The sequence below is a fragment of the Panthera leo genome, chromosome F3, assembly GCF_018350215.1.
Source record: "Panthera leo isolate Ple1 chromosome F3, P.leo_Ple1_pat1.1, whole genome shotgun sequence".
Lineage (NCBI taxonomy): Eukaryota > Metazoa > Chordata > Mammalia > Carnivora > Felidae > Panthera > Panthera leo.
In genome coordinates this window covers 63,007,919-63,021,232 of record NC_056696.1, presented here as the reverse complement: position 1 = coordinate 63,021,232, position 13,314 = coordinate 63,007,919, and the positions used below count along the sequence as shown (strand labels likewise).

The window sequence follows — 13,314 nt, the reverse complement described above, 5'->3', positions numbered from 1 at the left end:
CATTACCAGCTACCCGATGAGCCTGGAGGCTGTCCCTTGGAAGTCTGTGCCTTGACTACTTTGAGCTCAGATGGCAAGCTGCTGATTGTTGCCCAGCGAAACCATCCCTGACTTTGCCGAACAGTATGGGGGGGAGTGTGGAGTTGTATCGAGGCGGGGGGGGGGGGGGTCGAGGGCCCCTGGAGTCGGGGGTGGGGATCAGGGCGGGGCTGGCTGCCTACTTCCCCAACTGTGAGGAACCTAGGTGCAGTTAGGCAGTGACCTGAAAACCCTGGCATGTATGTTTCCTTAGGAGGGACGTGAACTTGTGATCGTGGCCCCTTATGCCTTGTTGTGTACATATTTAGATACCCTGGCAACTCTCCTCTTCAGCACTAGCTGTAATAACCTACCGCATTTCCTGTCTCAGGGCCTTTCCTTATCTACTAATTAGCTCCTTTGTCTTGCCCCTTTAATCTAGCAGTAGTTGCACAGGGAGCTGCCTGCCTAGGAATTTCTGCATTAAGCGAGGAGGCTCTCCCACTGATCCTGTGCAGGCATTTTTGCTGACAGGCTGATCTGGCCGGAGCTGTCAAATCCAAGAGACGGGAGACCTTTCACCTTCACCTGGGTCACGTGCTGTGGGGAGAGAGGGATGGGCCCGTCCCCTACTCCCTGCCCTGACTGTTGAAGTTAGCTGACGTTCAGTTGCCCAATCTGCAGTCATACTCCACTAATTGGATTGTTTTTAAATTCTCCTCTGGATGAATTACGAGCTTTCTTGACTTTCGCCAGGCTGCCTGGAGTCAGTCCCAGCCTGGGCAGGTGCCCTGCCAACTTCCCTGGCATGTGCCTGTGCCAGCGCACTTTACTATCGACCCCGAGCTCTCCCGTGGAGCCCTGGAGAAGGTGCGGCCGCTCCTGTCGTTCTGAAAGGCCGCCTTTGTCCTGTGGAATGCCTGTCGCAATGAAGCCTGATAAACAGCCAGCTCGTTTCTCCTGTAAATCAACCTGAAGGAACCTTGCCCACTAGGAGCAACTTTACTTGCCTCTTCTCGTCTCCTTTATTCAAGCCTATTTAATGAATAACTGTTGAAGACCCCAAATCTTGCACTGTGGTGCCAGGCATTGGAAACTGGGGGTGTCGAAATTTGGGGCCCTTGTTCTCTAGGACCTTAGGCTTCTGGCTGGACACAGAACGCGTGCTTCGGAAACCATGAAAGAGTACAGTGAAACCTTGGATTGAGAGTAACTTGTTCTGCGAGGGTTTTGCAAGACGAACAAACGTGTCTAATAAATTTTAACTTGATAAACCAGCAGTGTCTTGCGATGCGAGTGGTACCTGACCCCGAAGGTCACATGATCACAACTGACTCAATGGTTCTTGAAATTCGCTCGGATATAGGAGTGCTTTGGATGACAAGCATGTTTCCGGAACAAATTATGCAAGGTTTTACTGTATATAAAATGGAATTCAGGGAAACGCCACACGCGTGAGTGGCCTTCTCTGGTGACCTCGTGAGACCAGAGCTTTCTCTCGCCATGGGGTCCAGGGGCCCGCTTCCATTTCAGTTCCCTTAACGGTTTTTTTTGTTCATTCAGGAAACACCCGTTTGGTGCTTCCTCCCTGCCAGGTGGGCTAGGCGCTTGCGACGAGGAGGTGAGCCTAAGACACGGCCCTCAGTTCTCTCACAGTCTAGTTGGAGAGAAGAATAAAGAGGGAGGTGAGCCCGCACGGCCGAAACGCTGTCCCCCGTGGTAAGGGTAGGCCGCCATGCGAGGGAGCGGCTGGATTTTTACTTTGCAATTTGTCTCCTGATCAAAAGCAATCCTCAGTGTTTCTCTCCTCCTACCCCCAGTCAGATGGCTGATGAACCTCTTCTGCCGTCCCGTCCATCTTGCTGACTTTTTGAAACGTCCTTTTCCTCGTTAGCCACCTCCCACCACGTGGGAGCTCCGTGTATGTGCTCAGATGTGTTCATGAGTTCTGTTCCTCTGTTTCTCTTGCCCTTTCTAGTTGCTTGGAGTTACTCAGTCACCATTATGATCTTTGAATCTTAAAATTATTTTGCAAATCACTCCCCGCCACCCCCTCCAGGGCCATATCAGCGAGTGGAGCATCAAAACCAGAACAAGTTGGGCGCCTGGCGGGCTCAGTCGGTAGAGCGTGCGACGCTTGATCTCAGGGTCATGTCATGAGTTCAAGCTCCACATTGGGCGTGGAGGCTACTTAAAGAAACAATCATAAAATTAAAAAAAAGTACAAAGACAGAGCAACTTCAGTATAAAAAAACAAAACAAAACGTTCCTCTGGTTCTGCCCCTAGCACTACAGTAAGACTTTTTTTTTTAATTGATTTATTTATTTTGAGAAGGAGAACATGCAAAGGCGAAGGAACAGAGGGAGAGAGGGAGAGAGAATCCCAGGCGGGCTCTGCACTGTCCGCACGGAGCCCGACGCCATGCTCGCGAACTGTGAGATCGTGACCTGAGCCGAAATCAAAGAGTTGGACGTTTCACCGACTGAGGCACCCGGGTGTCCCCTCGACAGTGAGACTTTTATGCTGCTTTGCCCTGAAGCTTATCCGGGTGTTTCTGAGCACCCCTGGGAGGTGTCTCATGGGTCCTATATCCGCTTTCCTCCCGTGGCCTTTACGTCCTCGTGACTGTTCTGAACATGCTCCCCGACGCGTCCCAGGAAGTGCCCCCTCTTAGGGCCCTACGACCAGAGTCGAGCCACTCAGCACCTGCTGAGGGCCGCTGCAGTCCTGCCCCCGTGCTGCGTGAAGCTGCCTGGCTGGGCCACACTGGTCTTGCACCGGCACCTGCCGGGGCAGCTGCACTGCTGTGCCCTCCTCTGGCGTGCCGAGACCTTTACCTGCAGCTTGGACAGCCCTGGGCGGTGTTTTTCTGTTACTCTGTGAAGTCGTGCTGTTTGTGGTCTTTTCCTAAGATGCAAACATGAATCCGTGGCTGCCAGGCCACAGGACACGGTGTTCTGCTTAGAATTGCCCTGCTCCCTGGCCTGAGCCCTGCCGCTAGCTTGCGTTATTTCTGAGCACCGCTGGGACGTCTTCTGCCATAATGGCCCCGCAGTCCTCCACTCACGCCCAGAGAGGCCTGAATCCTCCAGGGCCCCTTTGGCTCAAGTGGCGACCTTTAGAGTACTTATAATATAATTTTACTTAATTTATTTTTTAGTGTTTCTTTTGCGAAAAGAGAGCATACCAGCAGAGGAGGGGGAGAGAGAGAATCTCCAGCAGTCTGCACGCTGTGAGCGCAGAGCCCAATGTGGGGCTCGATCTCGGGAGCCGTGAGATGGTGACCTGAGCTGAAATCAGGAGTCTGACGCTTAACCGACTGAGGCCCCCCCCCCCCCCGCCCCCCGGCACCTGTGTCGTCTCCTTTAGGTGAAACTGAGGCTCAGGGCGAGACCTAGCAAGATCCAGACAGACCCTTTGGTCCAGCTCCAAATTGGCGGTGTTTTTCACCATACTGGACCGCTCCCCATTTGGGTCCACATCTGTTGTTGGCCTCTGTATGATCAAATGAGTGTGGCGTCCCAATTACTGTTGGTGCCAGCCAGGCAGAGCGAGTGTATGTGGCTGAGTCACCAATGCCAGAGCAAAGGACGTGACCTTGGCATTAACCCTGTGAATGTAATTAAACTCGTGTGTACACTTTTCTCTTTCTCTTTTCCCCTTTTCGGTACATTTCTCTGATTTGCTCAGCGTCGGTTTTTAAATCACCTCTTGTTTTAAAGCACCTCTGTTCTGCTTGGTTTACGACTGACTGGTGGCATCCTGCCAGCCATTGGGCCACAGCCGCTTCCGCCCGCAGGTGCAGGGACGATCATGCTGTCATGGGCTCAGCATCCGGAACCTTCACGTAGTCTCGTTGATTTCTCCCAAATAACCACGAGGGAAGCAGTATGATGCCCTCGTTAGAGATGAAGAGACTGAGTTGTGGAGAGACTCACTTCCTGAACGTATCACAGTTGATATGTGGCTGCCTTGGGATCAGAACCTGGGTCTTCCTGTTCCTGGAGGCCCCACCTCTATGCCCATGAGCGCATTTCTACTGTTGACCAGCCGAAAGTCTGAGCTTCCTGGGAACATTCTATTTGCAGCAGTCCCGAGACTTTAAAGTTTGAAAATCACTGGGAGGCAGAATCTTCCTTGCCTGGTGACCTGAGGTCTCACTCTGGGTTGAAATGAGGTCACCTGTCCCCACAGAGCCACTGTTTCCCCTGAATCTGTACAAACGGGCTGCATTATCAGCCCCCAAACATCAGGTTAATGAATAAACTGCCTTGATGACCGGGCTCTGAGCTTTCTGACCCATCTGAAACCAAGCCTCTCTGGTTATGCCCTTGAGGGATCCCAGGAAGTTTCCATAATCAGTTGTGACTGTCAATGGCTTCCACTCCTACCACCCCCCGAGCCAAGTCCTGCAGGTCTCACCACCCTGCGATCTTGAGAGAGTGTCTTCAGGACTGATGAGGGGCTTGCTGGTCTCTGGGGGCCACGGTCACGTGTAGTTTGCTGGGAGCAGTAAAACACCTGCAAGGCCAGTTTGCCTCACTGAGTGGCCCCCTCCTCCAGCCCCCTGCTGTTCCTGGAGCCCAGCCTATCAGGCAACAGACAGGATGGCAGGAGTGGCCCTGTCCCCTCCAGTGGCCCACGCATGTGGGGTCACTTTCAGGAGCTTCCTCTGCTGGAGGGCAGATACAGCTCTGGGCGCTGTGGGTTCCACACTGTTTCTGCAGCCAGTTTGGAATTTCTCTTCTCTGCCCTGCTAGGCTCCATATCGCCAGAGCATTTGTTGATGGCTCGGCCTAAGCCAGTCTTTCACTTAGTTTTTGGTTTGTCTTAGGACGGTCCCGAAGGGCCCAGGGGAGGGTCTCTGGGGTGACTGACAGCAGCTTCATGTGCAAGCACGGTGTTTCGTAGTGCTTAATGGAGGGTTGGGGGGCGGGGGAGGGTTGGGGATTCAGTTACACCTGGGTGTGGGGCGTGACTCTGTCATTTGCCAGCTGTCTCCCCGAGCAAGCTCCTGAACTTTCCAGCCCTGCCTCTGCTGGTAGGGTGGGGGTCAGAACGTTCACCTCATTGCGTTGCCATGACAGGTGACACAGTATGTCCGGAGCCTCCACCGGGGGGTGCATGTACGTGCTCAGTAATGCTAGCTACTGGGAGCGGCTGTCCCCGGGGATGTGGGCTGTCCCCTAGAATTATTTGTTTAGGTCTGGTTTCATCGTCTTTCCATCTCCTGGTCCCCAGGGATCTGGTCCTTCTGCCTTTCTTTAAAATGACCGCTCTTGGGGCACCTGGGTGGCTCAGTCAGTTAAGCATCTGACTCTTGGTTTCAGCTTAGGTCATGATCTCATGGTTCGTGGGTTTGAGCCTCACGTCTGGCTCTGCACTGACAGTGTGGACCCTGCTTGGGATTCTCTCTCTCCCTCTCTCTCCCCGCCCCTCCCTCGCTGTTTCTTCCTCTCTCAAAAAAAAAAAAAAAAAAAAAAAGAAAAAAAGAAAAGAAAAAAAAGGAAAAACCTTAAAAAAATTAAAAATGACCACTCTCCCCTGCCTGTTCTTTGCCCACGTGCTGTGGATCAAGGTCCTGGGTCTTCCATCATCCTTGAATCTCTTTCCTTTTTTCCCCACCCAAACCAGATGAATCCTTTTCCTCTTGAAAGGATTACGATTGCTGGTCTCTTGAGGAAACAGGTGGGGGGCAGTAAGGATTCACTGGGAGAGCCGCTGGAGACCAAGTGCGCTTTCAGAGTGGCTCGTCGCCTCTGGTGGGCAGGACTGGGTTCCAGCAGCCTTCTAGAAAGACGTTTTCTCTCGTCTTCTATGAATAACAGGTTTGAAGCTCTGTTCTGTGGTTCGCCAGGCTCGCTGTAATTACGTGGCTGCTTGAGGGCAGGATTGATGGGGAACCTGCTGCTGGCACCCTTACCTTTCAGGAGGCAACTTCTCTCTGCCGTGCCCCCAGGAAAGGGGACACATCCACACGGGACTGAAGTCGCGTCTGCTTGTCACATGGGCACGTGAGCGGGTGACGGGAAGTTTCTGCCTTCTTTGTAAAGGCCGCCCTCACTTGTGTCCAGCTGAAGCACCTGCCGTGTGGCCTGCGTGGGTCTGGGCCGTGGCCGCAGACAGCAGGCATCTTAACTGGGGGTGGAGGCAGGTGGACCATGTGAGCAGAACACAGGTGACCAGAGCGCACATTGAACCCATGTGCCTGGCCAGACAGACACAGGGCAGATGCTAGAAGTTAGTTTTCTCACTTAGGAGGTGGATAAGTTGTGATCTGGACTTTGGAGGCTCCTGTGGCTCTTCTAGGGCCCAGTGTTTGCTGCGTTTTGAAGGACAGAAGCTTCCGTGAGCCCCTCTGTGTTGCTCTGGTCAGTGTTTTCCACGCTGGCTCTAAAGCCTCACACTTTGGTAACCTCATCAAGCAAACCTCGCCTCTCCCCGTGGCCTCGTGCCAAGGGCCTGCTGTCGTGTTCCACACGGGTGTTTATTTAGTTACGTATTGCATATGCTTGGAATCTTTAGGGCCAAATGGGGGGGGAGGGGTCAAAGTTGATACGATTCACCACTCCGATGTGTCTTTTGGATGACGAGTCTTGTTATCCAGAATTGGTTGACGACCCATCAGAGCTCTGTTCCAGGAAAAACCAATCCAAACCCTTTAAACACTGGTCTTTGAGGCGATGGTTTGCCTGACGGCATGGCGCTCGCCTATTCAGGGACTCCCATTGAAGGCCTGCTGATTTTCTGTCTTCTTTTCCAATTTATAACTAGAATTTCTTGCTGGGGAAAAAGGAAAAATCCACGTTGTAGCGAAGACAATGAAATCGCCTTTTCCATTCTCCCATCTAGAGAGCTTATCACCATTAACACCTCTGGGAATCTTTGATTTCTTCTTGTTTTTTTCATGCACATAACACACGTCAGTGCCCGACCCACAGCTCACTGGCTTTTTGACCTTGAGCAAATCATTACACCCCAAGCCTGACTTTCTTCTGTTTTCAAATGGAGAATATTAAGTAACTCTTAGGGCTGTTAGTAATGTTAAATTTAAAAACCATGTCAATATTTAACATAGCACTGGAACATGAGCCTTTAAATGCCAGCTACTGATTTTTTTAAAAGGGAAATGGGATCATACAATACATACTTTCTCAGCTTTTCTTCTTACTCTGTGGTAAATTGCGGGCATCCTTTCATGCCTGTGTATACAGAAAATCCCATTCCGTTGTTAAGAGCCTCACAGTGTTCTATTGTATTGATTACGTCGTAATTAATATAATCATTCCCCCAGTGAATTAAAAAATTCTTTGCTCTTATAAAGAAATGTTGCAGTGGCTGTGATTGTATGTCTCTCCACACCTTGTATTTCCACACACCTTTTCGTTAGATGCGGAATAGCTAAATTGGAGGCCGTGCCAGTGTTTCAGGGACTATCAAATTGCTTCAGTGCCCGCTGTTAATTTCAGCCTCCGCAGTATGACTGAACAGTGTTTTTTTTAGAGAGAGAGGGAGTGAGAGAGAGCAGAGGAAAAGCAGAGAGAGAGAGAGAGAGAGAGAGAGAGAGAGAGAGAGAGAGAGAGAGAATCCCAAGCAGGCTCCACACTGTCAGCACAGAGCCCAATGCAGGGCTCAAAGTCACGAATGACGAGATGGTGACCTGAGCTGAAATTAAGAGTCGGTCAGTTACCCGACTGAGCCACTCAGGCGCCCCGCACTGAGCAGTATTATTGTGATAAACAAGGAACGCTAACAGTGGCCACTCTCAGACCTTTCGTCCTCAAGCATGAGTGGACATTTGAGAGCCCTTTTTACCTGACTGGTGTTAATTAAGGGGCTTATTATGACGTGGGTGCCCCCTGCATTATCAGGATTCTGTATAGTATGGGGATGGTTTCGTGTTCTATTTATGTACCAAAGGCGCACATCGGTCCTTCTTTCACCAAGCAGGGGTTTTTGCTTTCGTTTTGATAAATTTTAGTGAAAACGTGATGTCCGTCAGCCTCAGCTGTGATTTTTACTCTTCACCCAAGTTCCGAAGCCAGACAGGCACACGGCCCAACATGGCGGCCCATTGCAGTCGATCTTGCTGGGGGGTCATGAGGCTACGCTGTGTTTTACCTCTTTGGGGACTCCTTAATTTTCCTGTTGATCGTGATGGCGAGCACCTGAAACTACTGAAAACAAAAGGAGAAAAGAAAAGTGGTTCCCCTTGTCGGTATGGATCTTGGCGTTCCTCCTGGGGCGAGGTGAAGGCCCCACGTGACCGGGGAGGTCAGGAGAGAGTGGAAGAACGTGAGTGTGGCCGAGTGAGGACACTGTGCTTACAGATCACGCTGTACCTCATTTGGGCCTTTGGCAGCCACGGGTAGACCCTCATCAGTCGCCTCACCAGCTTGTTCATTGGTTGTAATACCACCTGAGCATTCCGTTCAAAGACTTCTCCACATTTTATCCAGGATGTTGAGTACAAGAGATGTGGAATCTCTGAGAAAATGGTTTGGAAATTCTATCCAAGACCGTTGTGACTGTTCCTATTCTGGGTAAGAGTTCAGTGAAAAAATACCTTGTTTAGAATCCACTTATGAAATTTTTTGCTTTCAGCTTAGACATGCAGTTCACAGGCCCACCTCCCTAACCCCACACTTTCCCCCAGCTGCCTTTCCCCCCCACCCTTGGTCTCCTATTAAGAAAGCAGAGAAACTCGTTAAAGGACAGGAAAACAACCAAGAACAGTCCTGTGGCAATTTGAAAGCAGCCCCAGGGAAGTTTCCTTCTTGCCCCAAAGTGGATGGGGGGCAGGGGCTGAGGCACTGCCACGGTTGAGGAAAAGCAGGCTCACAAAGGCTTCTGGAGTCAAGCCGAGCTTACTGTTTGCAGAAGCGTCCAAAAGGGGTTGTTTTTCCGAAGTCAAAGCATAGAAACTGTTTTGTTTTAAAGTTTATTTGTTTGGAGAGAGAGAGAGAGAGAGAGAGAGAGCGCGCATATGGGAGCAGAGGAAGCACAGAGAGAAAAGGAGAGAGAGAATCCCAAGCAGTCTCCATGCTTCCAGCAGAGAGCCCGATGCAGGGCTCGAACTCACGAACCGTGAGATCATGACCTGAGCCGAAGTCAAGAGTCAGATGCTCAACTGACTGAGCCACCCAGGCGCCCCAAGCACAGAAACAAGTTTAATAAAAATCTGATGTTGAGATCAGGGTTCAATTAAACAGTGATTAAGAGATTTCTGAGAAAAATTCCTAATTGTGCTTGTAATTGTTTTCATAAATATTTTCTTTATGAATCATCTAAGTGCGTCTCCTTTAATAGTCATAGCTGAGTAGCATGTAGGAAATTATTAAAATTTCAGAGCTTTGCAGTGCAGAGGCCCTGCTTCCCGTTTGTACTGTGGCCGATTTGCAGGTGGGACCTTAAAGGAACCTGAGATGACAAACTCAAGGTAAACGTTTCAGTGCCACGCGTGGTTACGTGACACACACAAAATTTATTTCTGAACCCAAAAGGCACCTTTCACTTGTGCCTGGGTGCCCTGGAGAGCATCTTCTTCTTCTTCTTCTTCTTTTTTTTTTTAACCAGAGAGTTACTCTACTAAAGACAATCTCTAAGTTCACTTTTAGGAAGTTTAAACGCTTTTAATTTGTACTCCCCGGCACTTTGCAGGTTTAAAGGAAGTAGAATCATTACCTTGTAATTAACAAAGTCGGCACTCCTAACACCTTCCATTCATGATCTCAGAGTGTTTCTGCAGGCGAGAGAGGAGAGGGGACAAAAATACCTTTCTCAGTCCACAGTAGATAGCTTTGAGGCTTGGGATGTGTGCAGCCCAGGGACCCACTCAGGAAATAAGGTGAGGATTGATTCTTGAGACCATTCATTCATTCATGTATTTATTGCCTGCCTCTCCATTGAAGGCACTGTTTGATTTTTAGGATTGCCTGTATTCTGGCAGTTTTTGCCTGCTTCTGACATTTGCACATTCTTTTCTTCTCTGGTGGAGGCTTGACTTTGGAAGAACAGTAACTTAGCAGGGGAAACATGCCTGTGGAAACCAAGGGCATTATTTGGTTTTCAAGGTGGTTGAGCTTTTTTTTTTTTTAATGAGTTTATTAGTATTTTTTTTTTAAGTTTGAGAGACCGTGTGAGTGGGGGAGGGGCAGAGAGAGAGAGGGAGAGAGAAAGAGAATCCCAAGCGGGTTCCGTGCTGTCAGCGCAGCCAGATGTGGGGCTCAAACTCACAAACCGTGAGCTCATGACCTGAGCCGAAAACAGGAGTTGAACACTTAACCGACTGAGACACCCAGGCGCCCCTAGGCTGTTGAGCTTTCTAAGTACACGGTCTTAGAACTGGAACCCTGGGAGCCCCGAGAAAGGTCAAAGAGAAAAGTATGTGTTGTTTTGGAGGTAGGCTGCTGTGACAGGAAGAGGGACGGTCCTTCTGAAAGAAAGTTTTGCTTTAACAAAAACCGAAGCAAAATAAAATATGAAGAGTATATGGAATAGGAAGACAGGAGCGATGCTCTGGACCCATCCCCTGAACCTGACTTTATCCAGAGAAACTTTGGCAGAAGGTGGGAGAGAAAGAGAAGTTAGGGCAGCTGTCTTTCTTGCCCCAGGAATCGGCCAGCATCCTCCCCATGGCTTTGGCTAAGACTGATGGTGTTCACAGGACGGGACCACAGGTCCAGAGTGACCTTCTCAGAGGGAGGCCAGGGGCTAATGGGTCAAGAGCAAAACAGCAGGGCCCGGGGGAGACTCAAACGGAGAGAAGTCAGTGTCCAGTAAGAAACATCTCAGTGAAAAATAAGGTTCTAAGCAGTTTTCCCGTTGGAAATGATCTCTTCCCAATGATAGACCTGAGACCCAGAAGCCAGGAATGACTCTCCATCCCTCCACGAGCCCGTGCGCTCCTTGCTGAAACCAAAATGTTAATTCTCGTCCCTCAGGAGCCATCAGGGATAATGATCAGCACAGACTTCAGTGTTTTCTGAACCCTGGGGTCAGGTTAGGAGGTCACTCCCTTTATTTCTTATTCATTAGTTTTATTTTATTCAAAGCGCTCACCTTTCCCGAAGGCCTGGACTGTTGTCACAACACAAAGCACGAGTAATCATGAGAAAGGTGTCCTTTCTGGTCTGTCCCTCCTCTTCCTTCAACCTGTTCCGGGCTCCGTAGATCAGGGCCGCGGCTCCCACAGCAGGTGCTCCGGCCCAGTTGTCCCTCTGGGCTCCGCTTACCTTCCCCAGCCTGTAAACTGGGCAGAGTCCCTCCCTGCAGGGCCTCCCTGTTCAGACAGGGTGTGTAAAGAGACCAGATCTGTGTGTGTGGGAACACTTTGCGTGCATGATGATGTGCCTGTGCTTTTCTAAAGAGGATTAAAGGACCCACAGGTGCCTCAAACAGGATGTCTCGCCTTCCATTTCCTTAAAATTTTCACTCTTGTGGATCCAGCTAATCCAGGTTAAGGTCATCAGTTTGCCACCTGTGCTGTCTCGTCTGCTCGAAGGGGGAGAGGGCGGTGACTTCCCTGTGCTGTCTGCCTTCCGCTGGCACCTTGGATCACTAAGCGTGTCCCTGGGGTAGATGAGGCCCCGGAGTCACCCCTACTTTAGCCAGAGACCACGAATGGCTCGGGTTATTTTCTTTTCACAAAATGAAGGTACATAAAGTTTGCTTAGCAACAAGGAATATTAAAAGTAATGTTTTTGCTTGTACGCAGCATTCATTTAAGAGAACTTTACTGGGCTTGGGGTCTTCAGCAGGGAAGGGGATACACAGGGTCCTGGAGTTCCTGGGCTTGCACAGAGGGGCGGGCGGGGACCTAAATACACCCAGAACATTGTCGCAGTTTCATGAACTTGTGAATTGTGACAGATGCAGTGACGAAATAGTAAGAGGCGTGGTGGGAACCTACCAGCACCCTGTTGTAGTTTGGGGGCGTCGGGAAGGCCTTTCTATGGAAGTTGTGTTGAAGCCGTTACTAACTTCAGGTTGTTAGCTTTCTTCTGTGCTTACTTTCTCCCGTAGGCTGATTCAGCTCACTTTCCCTCCTTCAGGCTGTATTTCTTCCTGAGGTCTGTGCTCGTTAGGGAGGGAGTGATAAATATGCCCATTAGCACTTTGTGTCTTTCTAAGCTGGTGCTGTCCTCAGGGAGCTCTTAAATCCTCCCCTCTTTAGTAGCCTCTGACGACAGGCCTGGCCTCTGCTCTTAACTCTTTTCTCCCGTAGGCCAGTAGCTTGTCCGCCCTTAAGGGCCAATTTGTCTGGGGGCTGTGAGCAGGGAGGTGGGGGGGGGGGCATCTCAAACTGCCTGAAATTGTATCATTCATTTCCCTTTGGGTTGTGCACTCAAGAAAAACATCCTGGACACCATATTCACGATTACAGAAAATGTGTTTAAGCCAAAAGTAAAATTATCTAACGTTCAGAGTTGTCATTTTTGTTTTTAAATGTTTATTCATTTTTTGAGAGAGCCAGAATCCGAGCGGGGGAGGGGCAGAGAGAGGGAGACACAGACCCTGAGCAGTCAGCACAGTGCCCGACGCGGGGCTCGAACCCATGAACCATGAGATTATGACCTGGCCAGAGTCGGACGCTCAACCAACTGAGCCACCCAGGTGCCCCTCAGAGTTATCATTTAACACTTAACAGACTGTATGCTCCTGGTCTTTTCTTTTTCCTATGCATTTGTCATTAAGTATATGTATATATTAACAAATTTATAACATTAAAAAACTTTTTAATGTTTGTTTATCTTTGAGAGAAAGCACGAGCAGGGAGAGGCAGAGAGAGAGACAGAGGGAGACACAGGTCTGATGCAGGGCTTGAGCCCACGAACCGCGAGATCATGACCTGACCCAAAGTCGAATGTTTAACCGACTGAGCCACCCAGGTGCCCCTTTATAGCATTTTTAAAAAGAATGCAAGTTTTTTAATACTTAAGAGGGCCATATTAACATTTCTCTGTGGACTTTTTACAAATATAGTAAACAGATTAAGAACGGTCTCTCCTCTGTCCCAAACACATGGAAACATTTTTTTTTTTTTTTAAAACATAATTGAATTCAAAACCAAGAGGGGGACAGTTTTTGGACCAGGAGTGGAAGCGGGGTTGGTGGTGATGTCTCAGACTTCACAGCCGGCCCCAGAAAAGGGTGTCAGTGCCTCTAACACATGGCGGGAGAGCAGGACCCGACTCCGGCAGGAAGGTGGCGTTAGGGCCGTGGTCCTTGCTGGGACACTGGAGGCATCACATCACGGTGGTCCTCAGCGATGGGACCCGGACTGTATGGCACCA

The 13,314-nt window shown here is 49.9% G+C and overlaps 1 protein-coding gene and 1 long non-coding RNA gene across 4 annotated transcripts in view; one reads left to right on the top strand and one right to left on the bottom strand.

The window, feature by feature from the left end:
• The window catches only part of LOC122212473 (carboxyl-terminal PDZ ligand of neuronal nitric oxide synthase protein), a 284,789-nt gene that overhangs the window by 127,671 nt on the left and 143,804 nt on the right, over positions 1 to 13,314 (top strand). The window lies entirely within an intron of this gene.
• On the bottom strand, positions 9,881 to 11,824 carry LOC122212475. Its single transcript, XR_006199157.1, has 2 exons — positions 11,081 to 11,824; positions 9,881 to 10,058 (listed from the first exon to the last, which is right to left on the bottom strand). It is a non-coding gene; the product is annotated as an uncharacterized LOC122212475 (long non-coding RNA).